This window comes from Somniosus microcephalus, chromosome 21 (assembly GCF_052327205.1).
Source record: "Somniosus microcephalus isolate GS21.2 chromosome 21, FLI_Smic_1.0, whole genome shotgun sequence".
Taxonomy (NCBI): Eukaryota; Metazoa; Chordata; class Chondrichthyes; order Squaliformes; family Somniosidae; genus Somniosus; species Somniosus microcephalus.
In genome coordinates this window covers 65,353,909-65,368,946 of record NC_141007.1, presented here as the reverse complement: position 1 = coordinate 65,368,946, position 15,038 = coordinate 65,353,909, and the positions used below count along the sequence as shown (strand labels likewise).

At 45.6% G+C, this 15,038-nt stretch overlaps 1 long non-coding RNA gene across 1 annotated transcript; it reads left to right on the top strand.

Annotated features, from left to right (window-relative positions):
- The first annotated feature begins 869 nt into the window (after nucleotides 1–869).
- LOC147102892 (uncharacterized) lies at nucleotides 870–9,684 on the top strand. The gene is made up of 3 exons (XR_015073183.1): nucleotides 870–1,155; nucleotides 6,423–6,675; nucleotides 9,214–9,684. It is a non-coding gene; the product is annotated as an uncharacterized LOC147102892 (long non-coding RNA).
- Nucleotides 9,685–15,038: the final 5,354 nt, after the last annotated feature.

The window sequence follows — 15,038 nt, the reverse complement described above, 5'->3', positions numbered from 1 at the left end:
ATGATTAGCAGCCACTTTCACAACTGAAAATACACCATGTCTTGCTGCAGTTGTACAGGGCCTTGGTGAGACCACACCTTGAGTATTGTGTGCAGTTTTGGTCGCCTTATCTGAGGAAGGATGTTCTTGCCATGGAGGGAGTGCAGCGAAGATTCACCAGACTGATACCTGGGATGGCAGGAATGACGTATGAGGAGAGATTGGGTCGATTGGGCTTATATTCGATGGAGTTTAGAAGAATGAGAGGGGATCTTATTGAAACTTATAAAATTCTAACAGGACTGGACAGACTAGATGCAGGAAGGATGTTCCTGATGGCAGGGGAGTCCAGAACCAGGGGTCACAGTCTAAAGATAAGGGGTAAGCCATTTAGGACAGAGATGAGGAGGAATTTCCACCCAGGGAGTGGTGAACCTGTGGAATTCTCTACCACAGAAGGCAGTTGAGGCCAATTCATTAAATATATTCAAGAGGAGTTAGATATATTTCTTAAGGCTAAAGGAATCAAGGGATATGGGGAGAAAGCAGGGACAGGGTACTGAATTGGGATGATCAGCCATGATCTCATTAAATGGCAGAGCAGGCTCAAGGGGCCGAATGGCCGACTCCTGCTCCTATCTTCTATGTTTCTATGTTTACCCAGCAATACATTGAATTCTTGTTTGGAGCATCATCCCATCAATTTGGAAATTTCACCATTAAGGCCTGGAGATTGACTGCTGACAAAGGTAGGCGCCGAACACCTCGGGCTGGATTTTCATTCAGAAGTCGGGAAAGAGGTGGGACTACAACTTTCGGGTTGTAGTCCCGCCTCCATCGAGAAGTGGCCAATCCACGCGATTTTCACTTGATTGACCTTGTTGAGCCCGCCCAGGCCAATTAAGGTGTTCTGGACCAATGGACTTTTTACATGCAGTGAACATTTTATGTGTGCAGATAGCACCCTCTGGTGGTGGTTATTGTGTTAACAGTTTGTATGCTGGAAAGGTCATCTGATCTTTCTTCCTGTGTGAGGTCATTTGACCTTTGTTCCTTTCTTCCTGTGTAACACAGGAAGTAGAATTCCAGGAAGAACCTGGCAGTAATGGAGCATTCCATAAGGGTTTTACAATCCAATGTAATCTGATTTCATATGTTAGGCCAAGCGCAATATCTGTGAGTATCTTTGTTCCTTAGCATAATAGCAACGTTGTCAGAGTAATATTTTGATAATACTATGTTTATAAAAGGTTAATATTTGATAGCTATAGAAGTTAGTCCAAATGTTAGTTAGTTATACAATTAGTCTATTCTACTGTTGTAAATATGTTATATCTTATGTAATATCGAATGTATAGTACTCAGTTTATGTACAAAACATACTTTATCTTTATTTACAGTTTCACAAATTTGTTCAAGTAAAGCTTCAAAACAGCAACCGGCTTCACGAAGAATTATTTTTGAATAAGTGTTTAACTTGCTGGATAACTAGATAGGAGCACGTCTAGCGCGGCCAGTACATAAGGGCCACCCAGCAACAGGTGACGTCACAGACTGAAATTTCATCTGTCAAGACGTGTTGACAGATGAAATATCAGTGTTTCACAGCTGTTTGAAGCTGTCAAACACTGACAGTCTTACTTCTAACCTGAGTCCTTCTACGCAGACTCAGTTAGAAATCTCGCCAGCACTGAAAGCTGCAGGCTGTCACTTTTGACAGCTCGCGGCCATTCTGCTTTCTGTGCCGGCTGAATGATGGACTCCCGGAACCTAGAGGAAGGAAGGCTGTAAAGGTAAGTACAGGTAATTTAAACTTCTTTACACACTTTAGACACACCAAACACACTTACCTTTGCACTCATGCACCCATCACCCACCTGAACACCGAAATCTCGTCCCCTCCAAGTCCCTCAACCCGACGGTCCGACTCCTCTAACTTGGCGTGGTTTGGAGCCGTTGGGAATCCCACACGACAACCTTCAAAATAGGGATTAGGCTAAAAACTGCCTGTTAACTACCTGTTAACAGGCAGTTAATTGGCACTAATCCCTTCCCGCCTCGGGTCGGCGGGTCCCAGTGCGGGGCGGGTACCCGCCTCCTTTGAAACTTACATGGAGGCGGGTTTTGGGCGGGATGGTGTCGGGACCCCCGAATTCGGGATTTTAGTCCCCCACACGCCTAAAAGCCTGCCTCACGGCACACTGAAAATCAACCCCCTCGAGTCTCTTCGCCGGGAGCAAGCGGAAGCCAAGCGCATACAACGGAAGGAGCGCACGTCAACCCAAGCACCCCACCCACCCGCCCCTTCAACCACCGTCTGCCCCACCTGTGACAGAGACTGTAGGTCTCGCACTGGACTCAGCAGTCACCCGAGAACTCATTTTTAATGTGGAAGCAAGTCATCCTCGGTTCCGAGGGACTGCCTAAGAGAAGAGTCTGCTGACAATTTATTGAAACAGGGAAAGAAGTACATTTGAGTTTAGTTACAGTAAAGCCACCAGTCTCAGCAATACAACCATTTTCTGAGACACAGTCGGATGATTATGATCCTGAGAATGACTATCTCACTGAATATAATTAAGGGATTCAGGTTCTGTACAAAAGCAAGCACTCTACAACTAGAGACAATAGCTTCTGTTGATTTATTCATCTCAGTTTATCTGTTCCATGCCCTTGAATGGGACAATGCAAACCTTGACTCTTTCAATTCTTCAAAGGCAGTTACTTGCAAGGCCAAATTACGACAATCACCTTAATCTTTGGTGGTTCCACCCTTAGTTCATCTTCATCCGTTGACCTTTTCTGCCTCACTATCTCTTTTGACCTCAGTGGAATTCCCACATCTCCTCCATTGTTCAAACTGCTTCCAAGAAGCTCACTTTCTTTTGTGCCAAATGACACAAGTCTTACCTCATCATAAGACCGAAACCATCCAAGGCTGGAATGCTGCCTGGGGAGACTCTGCTAACACCTCCCTCACACGTCCAAATGAGTTACAAGTAAAGCTTGTCACCTTATACTTTTTCATTTACACTTTCCTATTGTTTCAACCTTGAGATTGTTCTGCACTACAGGCCTTCACCAAGGTTCCTGATTTAAAAAAAACCCCAATAATGGTAAACTTGAGCCTAGCCATTTCCAATGAGCACATTTCACACTGACATTTAGTCTAGTTTGCCTTTCGGATACTTCCACCAAAACAAAACAGTTAAAGGTTTTACTTTGTGATGAACTGCAATAAATCTGGAAAAAGTATTCAAGTGAAAGTGATAGTAAAAAAATCAGGCTTTCTACCAAGTAAGATTCTGTTTAAAACACTGCGGGCTCAAAATTGAGTAGCTCCCCATTTGACGCTAACTTCGCCGGAGCGCTATTTTTAGCGCCCTGGAAAAATTAGCGCCCCTGTGCCGGAAATTGAGTGGTTGCGCCCCAAGAGGGAAGCGGGGCGCTACTGGAAGCACCCCACATCCGTCTTGGGGCGCTGCGAGTCAGTATCGGCGCGCTACGTGCCGCGGTATTGCAGGCCTTCCCCCTCTTCTTAAAGGGAGGGGCCATGCACAGCGCGACCCGGGGCCCAGCTGGGCCTCTGGGGATTGGGAGTGCCGGCAAAAGAGCCCGGCACTCAAGGGAAGTGCCGGGCTCTTGGAGCGCAGCTGGCACTCCGCGGGGGGGCGGTGGGGTGGGGTGTGTTCAGGAGGCCGGAGATGGGAGTGCTGGCAGGTGGCCAGCAACAAAAATGGCCGCCCGGCACCTCGCCTTTAAATTGCGCCTCCCCGGCCGCAGGTAGGCCCCCCGACCCCGTCGGACATAGCGTCCGGCGGTAAGTCAGGGGGCGCTCTCGAAGATCGCGGCCGGGGCGCGATCAGGGGGGCTGTGCACGGCGATGACGTCATCGGCATTACCGGGGCACCACCAGTTAGCGCCGCCGTAAACCTCCCGCTGAATTTTACGGGAGGCGTGTGCCATGCCATGCCCGGGTGCTAGTTGCTTTGCGCCCCATTAGCACCCTAGCGCTAACGGGAGGTGCAAAGTAACCCAATTTTTCCCGCTGCACTTTGTAGTTCTCAGAGTGCATGCTAGACTATTGTAGAGCATTTTGATTTTGCATCTGGGATGTTGATTTGCTTTGATGGTGATTCCCTTTGATAACAAAATGCCTTCCAGGGTCCTAGAGTGTCTTAATGAAAGTAAATGGAAGACTAAGCAATAAGAGGTAAAGGGATGCAATAGGTAATGTCTCCCATTGTCTGGTTTAAAGTACTGTATATTGTCACGGCAGTACAAGATGAGCCCTGGGCCACATGACCCGTTTTATATCTCTGAGTGTGCTTCATGCTTGCACTGCATGCAAATATTTACCATTTCTCATAGTTTCCAGCACTTTCAACTCCAAACTTGATAAGCACAGGTAGATTAAAAAGGACAAAAGTCTACAGATGCCAGGTGTGACACTTGTATTAATTGCACTTTTCTCGAGAATTCGCTAACCCCTTGAATGGAAGCAAAAGCAGCAATCTTTGAATTTTATTTCCAACAGCTCTCAAATGGCTCTGTGCCGCTCCAGTACTGTATTATGAAAGCTACAGTGACTATAAATACGGGCTTTTTTGTCAGCGAACTATGACTGCATCTGGGATGGTCAAGTTTCATTCTGAGAAAAAAAGGAGTTGAATCAGTTTTATGACTAAAGAGTGAATTTATTAAAGTTTTCACCTTTGCCATCTCCATGGAAACAACAACAACAACAACTTGTATTTACATAGTGCCTTTAACATAGTAAAATGTCCCAAGGCGCTGCACAGGAGTATTTTAAGACAAAAATTTTTTACACTAATCCACATAAGGATAAATTAGGGCAGCTTGGTCAAAGAGGTGGGTTTTAAGAGCGTCTTAAAGGAGGAAAGAGAGGTAGAGAGGTGGAGAGATTTAGGCAGGGAATTCCAGAGCTTAGGGCCGAGGCAACAGAAGGCTCGGCCACCAAAGGTTGAGCGATTATAATCAGGGATCCTCGAGCGCAGAATTAGAGGAGCGCAGATATCTCGGGGGATTTGTGGGGCTGAAGGAGATTACAGAGATAGGAAGGGGCGAGGCCATGGAGGGATTTGAAAACAACTATGAGAATTTTGAAATCGAGGTACTGCTTATCTGGGAGCCAATGTAGGTCAGCGAGCACAGGGGTGATGGGCGAACGGGACTTAGTGTGAGCTAGGACATGGACGGCCGAGTTTTGGATGACTTCAAGTTTACGTAGGGTGGACTGTGGGAGGCCAGCCAGGAGTGCGTTGGAATAGTCAAGTCTAGAGGTAACAACAAGTTACATTATCTATAGCACACCTGTTAAAAGTCAGATTAGGAATGGCTGCATTAATTACCACACTAATTTGCACATGATTCCTAAATATAAAACACACTTTTTTTATTGGAAAAGATTTCTCCCAAAAATCCATCCAATTAACAAAGTACCTCGGGAATCTAATCCTGATTGTCACATGTGAGACCATGCTTATTTTTAATTTAAACTACAGTGTAGAAAGAAAGACTTGCACTTATATAGCGCCTTTCACGACCACCGGATGTCACAAAGCGTTTTACAGCCAATGAAGTACTTTTGAAGTGGTGTAATGTAGGAAACGCGGCAGCTAATTTGTGCACAGCAATGTAATAATGACCACATAATCTGTTTTAGTGATGTTGATTGAGGGATAAATATTGGCCAGGGATAACTCCCCTCCTCTTCTTTGAAATAGTGCCATAGGTTCTTTTACATCCACTTGAGAGAGTAGATGGAGCCTCGGTTTAACGTCCCATCTGAAAGACGGCACCCCCGACAGTGCAGTACTCCCACAGCACTGCACTGAAGAGTCAGCCTAGCTTTTGTGCTCAAGTCCCTGGAGTGGGACTTGAACCCACAACCTTCTGACTCAGAGGTGAGAGAGTGCTACCCACTGAACCACAGCTGACACAAGGTATATAAAACTATGCAATACTGTTGCTGTCTGCATTATGCCACTTTAGACAGAAAGGTAATAAATTCCTGTTAATCACATTTTAGTGGCTAGTTTTGCACGCTCTACCATTTTTAAAGCGGTTTGTCACCATGCAAAAAGCTACAACCTTTAATGTAAAAAGACCACTGAAAAGTTTGAATAATCCTCCTGTTACCTGGCGCAGGAAATGTGCACTGATATCAGAGAGGTCAAGCTGAAGGGACTGCCCTCATAGTGTGTCTGTCCATAAAATGTCACTTGATTCTGAGTATAACTCTGCAGAGTTTTGATTGCTGATCCCTTATTAGGCCTGACTCCAAGAGCTAGGAGCTTTAGTTAACATAAAGCTAGTAGGCAGGAGCAAGTACCTTATTTTTCAGTTTTAGTTTTGAAAGTACTTATTCCTCCTCCAAGCTGCTTCTTTTGTCACTTTTTTCTTCTTTATATATTTTTCAGGAACTATTTCCAGATTCCGGCTCCAGTATTTTGTGATTCTAGAGGGTCCTGTTGGTAATACAGAATTCGGAGCGTGACATCTATTCCTCTCTGTAGCACCTGGGAAATGCTGACAACATACACAGGATGTGGCAGCCATGGAAATGAGGCGGGAGGGGTCATTCGTGGCTCTGCCACCCCATTTTGAGGGGTGCCTAAAGAAGCTGATGATGGTCCTTGCTCTTGGGAGCCCCCTCAGATCAGAGGGTTAGAGGTTAGCATGCAGCAAGCCAAGGTTGGCCCGAGAAAGTAACAGGAACTTTTTGTTTTTGCAGCTTCTCACACAACCTTTTCCAAAATCTTCATTGTCACTGGGTCAAAATCCTGAAACTCCTTATCCAGCACCACATAGAACGCAGCAGTTCATGAAGAAGTCCCACCACCACATTCTCAAGGGCAACTAGGGGTGGGCAATGAATGCCAGCCTTGCCAGCGACGCCCACATCCCAGGAATTAATTTAAGAAAAGCAGCCCGATTGCCTTGAAGCCTGCTTGCCAGTCAGACATTCTAGGACTTTCCTATCAAACTTGCAGTTGCACTTGTCTTCCCACCTTTGTCCACTATTTCAATGGCGGTGTATACCCATATGCTAATATCACAGAGTAATTTTACCTCATCTGTGTTTAAGTAGCCCATTAGTACATGGAGAAAGTAGGAATGAGACAAGATGGCTCAGCTATCCAGCTCAATCTTGTTAAGTCTCTATTCAACACTGCACATTTCCATCTCCCTCCTGCCGGGCATCACGCTTGCCCCCCTCTGCTCCCCGTTAAGTGAAGAAACCAGTCCTTTTTTTTTGAAGGCTTCAAACTGATCCTGCATCACTGCACTTGACAGCAATCAATTCCAGGACTTCAACAACTCAACGTGTGAAGTGGATAGTCCTCTGCACATTTTGCTTGTGGTTTCTTTAGCTCATTTCTCCTTACTAGTTCTCTTGTAGTTCAGCAAAATTCTTCCACATCCATCTATTCATTCCTTTAATGATGCAGAGCCTTGGATGAAATACTTCCCTCCCGTGTCTTTTTTCCATCTGAGAAAAGCTTTACCTCCTAATATCTCCACATAGCTAATTGATCTACGGCCAGATACCATCTTTATTCTTCTTCTTTGAACCGTTGCCAATGTCTCTATATTTCTTTGAAAATACAATACAAGATTTGGCATTTCGGTTTGACTATAACCTTTATCAGAGTATTGCAACAGTAGGAGTGTCACTGAGTGCTGTGGTCTCACTTACCTTAAAATCCAATTTGAAATCAAGGCGAGAAATTGTAAATCCATATACAATAGCATGACACAAAGTGGAGGGGGGGAAATAAACTTAAAAAAGACTGCAGAGGGGAGAAAGAAGGGGGGGGCGGAAAGCACATTGCAATTTAACTGAAGGTCATGCTTGTTAGTATTGGGTTGGCAAACGTTTTTATTCTGCACTACTAATATATTTCATAGATACTTATCCTTGCTTAGAAGGTTTAAGTGATGGTTGCACAGTCGCCTTGATTTAAAATTGGATTTTAAGGTACAGTAAGTGGGACCACAGCACTCAGTGACAATCATAATGTTGCAATACTCTGATAAAGGTTATAGTCAAACAGAAATGCCAAATTTTGTATTATTTTACTGATGGGGCAACAGGAAGCCAGGCCTGTATCTATTCTGGCAATTACTGTCTGTACACATTCATTACTGCTATTTGCTTTCCCAAAGGCACCATGGCCACTGTCCTGTGAGCAAACGATCGCTGGTGCCTTGTGTTAAACTATCAGCTCATGCTTCACATCAATGAAAAAAGAAAATGATAACAGACGGCGAGTGGGGGGGAAAGAACTTTCAGAATCACAAGAAATGAATGTACGGGTTGGTTAAGTGCGGAAGCTCCGATCTGGACTATTCAGACAATTGTTGCACGCTTAATATTTTAGCTGCTATTTTTGGGTGGACAGACAAGCAATTTTGATTTAGAATTGTGAAATACCTTGACAGTGGTGATCATTTTTAGTGGCTTCTCCGGGTGAGAAATTCAGCCCACCTTTGTGAAACTTCACCAACATTTTATTCTGTATTGCAGCAATGGGGTCGATATTAACACGCTGAAACCCGTTCTAATGGGGGCGGTGAGGGCCTCAAAATGGGGTCGGTGCACTTACTGCTCCATTGATGCTGCAGCCGTCGCCATTTTGAACACCCTTATAGAACCGAAAAAAATCTGGCTTGAAGAAAGCGCTGTCTCCTTACTGGAACCAGTTTCAGTAAACAGGGTGCCCACCTCCTTACTGGCACTCTGCTAAGCAATTGGGCCTCTGCACTGCGCTGCAGAGCCCGGTGGAAGTGGGCACGCAAGTGAAAATATAAAGAGGAGTGAGTCAAATGAGGTGTCTTGCCCTGGACGACAACTGTGGGAAACAGGCAATGTGGATGTGCTACTCCTGCTCGCTCCCTCTCCATTTCCATGACAACAGAAAAGGAGTAGCTAAGAGCAAGGAAACCATCTTTGCAGGGGCGATTTGAGCAGTTTGATTAGCAATTTAGAGGACAGGGACCAAGTACAGCAGTTAACTACACAGGGATTCTGCTGCAGGACACAAGTGGTAATGCTTCAATGTAAATTTCTTATTAATCAAAGCCTTGTCACGCAGGCAGGAGCTGAATGTCGGCGACACAGCAAATGCTGTGATGTTACTTTTCTTTAAATAAATACATTAGCAAAGCAAAATGATCCACTTAACACAACTGAGCTTTTCTTTGCAGTGCTCTCCACGATGGGGATGAAATGAAAATCGTCGCAAGTAGATTGGAGAGGTCAAGGAGACCAGCAATGAAGCTGAAACCCGTGACAATAGATGGACAATGTGGTCTGGAGAGATGAAAAGGAACAAAGAAATAAGTTGGTGAATGGGTAGAGGAGATAGACTGTGGCTGGATGCCAAAGATACTTCTGAGCAGAGTAATAAAGTGGGGAAATACTGGAGAATTTGCCCAGTTAAGTTGTTTGTTTCACTTACAATATTTTCCAAAAGCATATTTTCAACAAGACAGTATGTGAACTGAACTATGTCTTTAAGTTGACAGATAACTGAAGGTTCTGCTTCTAGTGAATGTACTGCTGTGTGAGAGAAGCTTTTGATTTTATCAGAGTAGGGACAGGAAAACTCAGCATCTTATTCCTTCCCCCCGAGTGTCAACATAGGAATAAATTTACTACGCCACATTTTAAAATGGTCCACGTTTTGCAGCTTCTTATTTTTATATATTTATTGTCTCACCCTCACTGCTTACATTTTCTCGAGCAGAATTACCATCTTTTGCTTCATCCACCCTGAATGCAACCTGCAGCTTAACGCCAAATGGACAATAAATCACTTATTGCTTATTGTGGGGAATTGAAAATTTCCTGAATTAATTAGTATAGGCCATTGATTACTAAATAGACTGTTCAAAAGAATAAGCCAATTTTCTGTATAATTAGGTGGCTTACCACTTTGAGAATACTCTCAAGACAACAAGGGCACATACTTAGTATTCATTGGATTTATTTAATGACTTTGATGTATCATCAATGCTCTACAGCACCCGACCAAATTAAAACCATAAGAAACAATAATAGGTTATAAAAATCAGCAACCCTGAAGAACAAAAGGATGCTTCTTCCCTTCCACTTCTCCCTGCTGCCTAGTTTAATGACACACATGACTACAGCATTGCTATTCTTTCTCCACTTAACCATGGGAACAGAGTTGAGCCCTGACCTCCCTATCTAGTAAATAACCTGAAGAAAGAATGAAGAAGAATCTTTTGACCTGCCTCTCCACTTCAAGTGCCTTTAAAATAAAGTTGAGCATTAATGTAAGCAGCAATATTAGTAGTGTCGGCCGTGGCTCAGTGGGCAGCACGCTCGCCTCAGACGGTTGTGGGTTCCAGTCCCACTCCAGAGACTTGAGCCTAAAATCTAGACTGTCACTCCAGTGCTGAGGGAGTGCTGCACTGTCGAAGGTGCCATCTTTCGGATGAGACGTTAAACCGAGGCCCGGTCTGCTCTCTCAGGTGGACATAAAAGATCCCATGGCACTATTTCGAAGAAGAGCAGGGGAGTTCTCCCCGGTGTGCTGGCCAATATTTATCCCTTAATCAACATCACTAAAAACAGATTATCTGGTCAGATTGCTGTTTGTGGGAGCTTGCTGAGCGCAAATTGGCTGCCACGTTTCCCACATTACAACAGACACTACACCTCATTGGCTGTGACGCGCTTTGGGAGGTCCTGAGGTCTTGAAAGGTGCTATATAAATATAAGTCTTTTTTATATCAGTGCAAATCACTCCTAGAAGACAAACTATGTGACTAGGGAATAAATTAAAGTATTTTATGGAGAATAAATTCAACTTATCGTGATTGACCAATGGTACAATGTAAATACAAGCTAAACATAGAAACATCGAAGATAGGAGCAGGAGTAGGCCATTCGGCCCCTCGAGCCTGCTCCGCCATTCAATGCGATCATGGCTGATCATCCAAATTCAGTACCCTGCTTTCTCCCCATACCCCTTGATCCCTTTAGCCTTAAGAAATATATCCAACTCCTTCTTGAATATATTTAATGAACTGTCCTCCACCGCCTTCTGTGGTAGAGAGTTCCACAGGTTCACCATTCTCTGGGTGAAGAAATTCCTCCTCATTTCTGTCCTAAATGGCCTACCCTTTATCCTTAGACTGTGTCCCCTGAGGGTTACTTCTTCACCCAAAATCTATTTTTTTTAATACAAGTTTGCACTTTCAGTTTGTTAACAACTGTTTTGTACATTCGCTAAATAATTCAATTACACAGATATAATTGAAACCAATGGAGAAAGGCTTCATTAATTTTGCATGCTCACCTTAATTAGTTATTTCTAAAGCTGTTAATCTTTTCTTCAACAACACTACACATTTGGCTTTTAGTGAGCTGCTCCCTCTACCTCCTCATCTTCCTCCTCCTCATCTTCCTCCTCCTCATCTTCTTCCACCACTAGTCCAGGAGGTAGCTGGAGGATTCAAGCCGAGACCACAAATCATTTTTTTCCTTTTGTGCCTGACAACAACAAAATTATTTTGAGGAGGTAATAGAGTGAAAACAGATGTAAATAAAGAAAGATCTCGCATTTATATAGTGCCTTTCGCGACCTCAAGATGTCCCAAAGCGCTTCACAGCCAATGAAGTACTTTTTTTTGAAGTGTAGTCACTGTTGTAATGTAGGAAACATGGCAGCCAAATTGTGCACAGCAAGCTCCCACAAACAGCAATGTGATAATAACCAGATAATCTGTTTTCTCTCTCTCTCTCTCTCTCTTAGGCAGTTCCTCGGAACCGAAGATGACTTGCTTCCACTCTAAAAATGAGTTCTCAGGTGACTGATGAGTCCAATGCGGGACCTACAGTCTCTGTCACAGGTGGAGCAGACAGTGGTTGAAGGGGCGGGTGGGTGGGGTGCTTGGATTGACGTGCGTTCCTTCCGCTGTCTGCGCTTGGCTTCCGCTTGCTCCCGGTGAAGAGACTCGAGGTGTTCGGCGCCTTCCCGGATGCTTCTCTTCCACTTTGTGCGGTCTTGGGCCAGGGATTCCCAGGTGTCGGTGGGGATGTTGCATTTTTTCAAGGAGGCTTAGAGGGTTTCCTTGAAGCGTTTCCTCTGCCCACCTGGGGCTCTCTTGCTGTGTCGGAGCTCCGAGCAGAACGCTTGTTTTGGGAGTCTCGTATTGGGTATGTGGACGATGTGATCCGTCCATCGGAGCTGATCACGCGTGGTCAAAGCTTCGATGCTGGGGATGTTGACCTGAGCGAGAACACTGACGTTGGTGCGCCTATCCTGCCAATGGATTTGCAGGATCTTGCGGAGGCAGCATTGGTGGTACCACTCTAGTGCTTTGAGGTGCCTGCTGTACATGGTCCATGTCTCTGAAGCATACAGGAGGGCAGGTATCACCACTGCTCTGTAGACCATGAGTTTGGTGCTGGGTTTGAGGTCCTGGTCTTCAAACACTCTCTTCCTCAGGTGACCGAAGGCTGCACTGGCACACTGGAGGCGGTGTTGGACTTCATCATCGACATCTGCCCTTGTTGACAGTAGGCTCCCGAGGTATGGAAAGTGGTCCAGGTTGACCAAGGCCTGGTCATGGATTTTGATAATCGGGGAGCAGTACTGTGTGGCGGGGCCAGGTTGGTAGAGAACCTTTGTCTTACAGATGTTTAGTGTAAGGCCCATGCTCTCATATGCTTCGGTGAAGGTGTTGATGATGGTTTGGAGTTCGGCCTCAGCGTGTGCGCAGACGCAAGCATCGTCTGTAATTCAATGACAGAGGATGAGACGACCTTGGATCTGGACTGGAGGTGACAGAGGTTCAATAGTTTCCCGTTTGTTCTGTAGATTAGCTCCACTCCAGCGGGGAGCTTACTGAGGGTGAGATGGAGCATTGCAGCTCTTTCAAGAACTGGTAAAAAAAAAGCAATTCAGCCAGCACAATGTATTCTGCTACCTCCAGTCCAATAACTTGCACTTATGAAATGATCATCATGTAACAGAAATGTAAAGGTACTGTGTAAAATGAGTTTTTAAAAATTCATTTATGGGATGTGGGCGTCGCTGGCAAGGCCAGCATTTATTGCCCATCCCTAGTTGCCCTTGAGAAGGTGGTGGTGAGCCGCCTTCTTGAACCACTGCAGTCCGTGTGGTGAAGGTACTCCCGCAGTGCTGTTAGGTAGGGAGTTCCAGGATTTTGACCCAGTGACGATGAAGGAATGGCAATATATTTCTAAGTCAGGATGGTGTGTGACTTGGAGGGGAATTTGGAGGTGGTGGTGTTCCCATGTGCCTGCTGCCTTTGTCCTTCTAGGTGGAAGAGATCGCGGGTTTGGGAGGTGCTACTGAAGAAGCCTTGGCGAGTTGCTGCAGTGCATCTTGTAGATGGTACACACTGCAGCCACGGTATGCCAGTGGTGGAGGGAGTGAATGTTTAAGGTGATGAATGGGGTGCCAATCAAGCGGGCTGCTTTGTCCTGGATGGTGTCGAACTTCTTGAGTGTTGTTGGAGCTGCACTCATCCAGGCAAGTGGAAAGTATTCCGTCACACTCCTTACTTGTGCCTTGTAGATGGTGAAAAGGCTTTGGGGAGTCAGGAGGTGAGACACTCGCCGCAGAATACCCAGCCTCTGACCTGTTCTTGTTGCCACAGTATTTATGTGGCTGGTCTAGTTAAGTTTCTGGTCAATGGTGACCCCCAGGATGTTGATGGTGGGGGATTTGGCGATGGTAATGCTATTAAATGTCATGGGGAGGTGGTTAGACTCTCGCTTGTTGGAGATAGTCATTGCCTGGTACTCGTGTGGCGCGAATGTTACCTGCCACTTATCAGCCCAAGCCTGAATGTCGTCCAGGTCTTGTTACATGCGGGCATGGACAGCTTCATTATCTGAGGAGTTGTGAATGGCACTGAACACTGTGAAGTCATCAGCAAACATCCCCATTTCTGACCTTATGTTGGAGGGAAGGTCATTGATGAAGCAGCTGGTAAAAAGAAACTCTGGACCAGTACGGGTTCCCTTCTGAGTTTGGGGCTGAGGCACATTTCTTGGGCAGAGTAGAGTACTCCATTGCCTAGCACTAACTCCCCTCACAATGATGAGCACAATTTAGTTTAGTACTGTAACATTGAAGGTAGCACTTCAATGTGATAGTATCGAACCTACATTACTGGCTACTTAATTACAAGTTAATCTATATATATAAACGGATCGTTCTGTCTGTCTGTCTGTCTATCTATCTGTCTGGCTGTCTGTCTATCTAGCTGTCTATCTGTCTGTCTGTCTGTCCTCACGTGTGCGTCTGTCCGGCTATGCGCTCGAAAGTTATAGAGCGTACCTACGCGTGCGTTACGTCGAAAGAAAGCTTACCGTTCTGAAACGGTCGTAAGCATATTTACATTTCGGCCGGACAAAAATCGCGCCCGCGGTATCCGAAAAACGTTCAACATTCCGCTCATTAGCATCTCATTATCCGCTCATTAGCGATAGAGTGACCTCGATGTCGACCAATCGTACGCCGGGTTCCTGGCGCGTGTGGCCGGGCCCTGCTACGGTCGAGTGGCGGGACGATTGACCAATCCTACGCTTTGGTGACCTGACAGTCAACCAATCGGTGCGGGTGTGTGGGCGGGCCTTGTCGTTCTGAACCGAGGTGAGTCGCCGCCATCTTGATTCCAAACTTTTCCTTTCTTTTTCCCGCTTTCTGCGTCTTTCAAAAAAACGTTGCTTTTAAAACACATATTGTTTTTTAAAAAAGTTAATTACTTTCTAAATCTTTTACCTAATCTCATTAATTTTCCTATCTTTCCCCATTTTTCCAGGTAGGCCTCGAAGCCTCGGCCTCTCCTCCGCACCCACGCCCGAGCTAGGCACCTCCCGGCCCCAGATCGCCGCCATCTTTGTGAAGGCTGGAGGGGCGGGCCTCAGCCGAGCGCCGCAACCGTCGCCATCTTAGTAAAGGCTGGTGCGGCGGTGGCGGCACGGAGCTCCGCGGAGCAGGTGCGCGCGGCGGGTCTAACTCGCC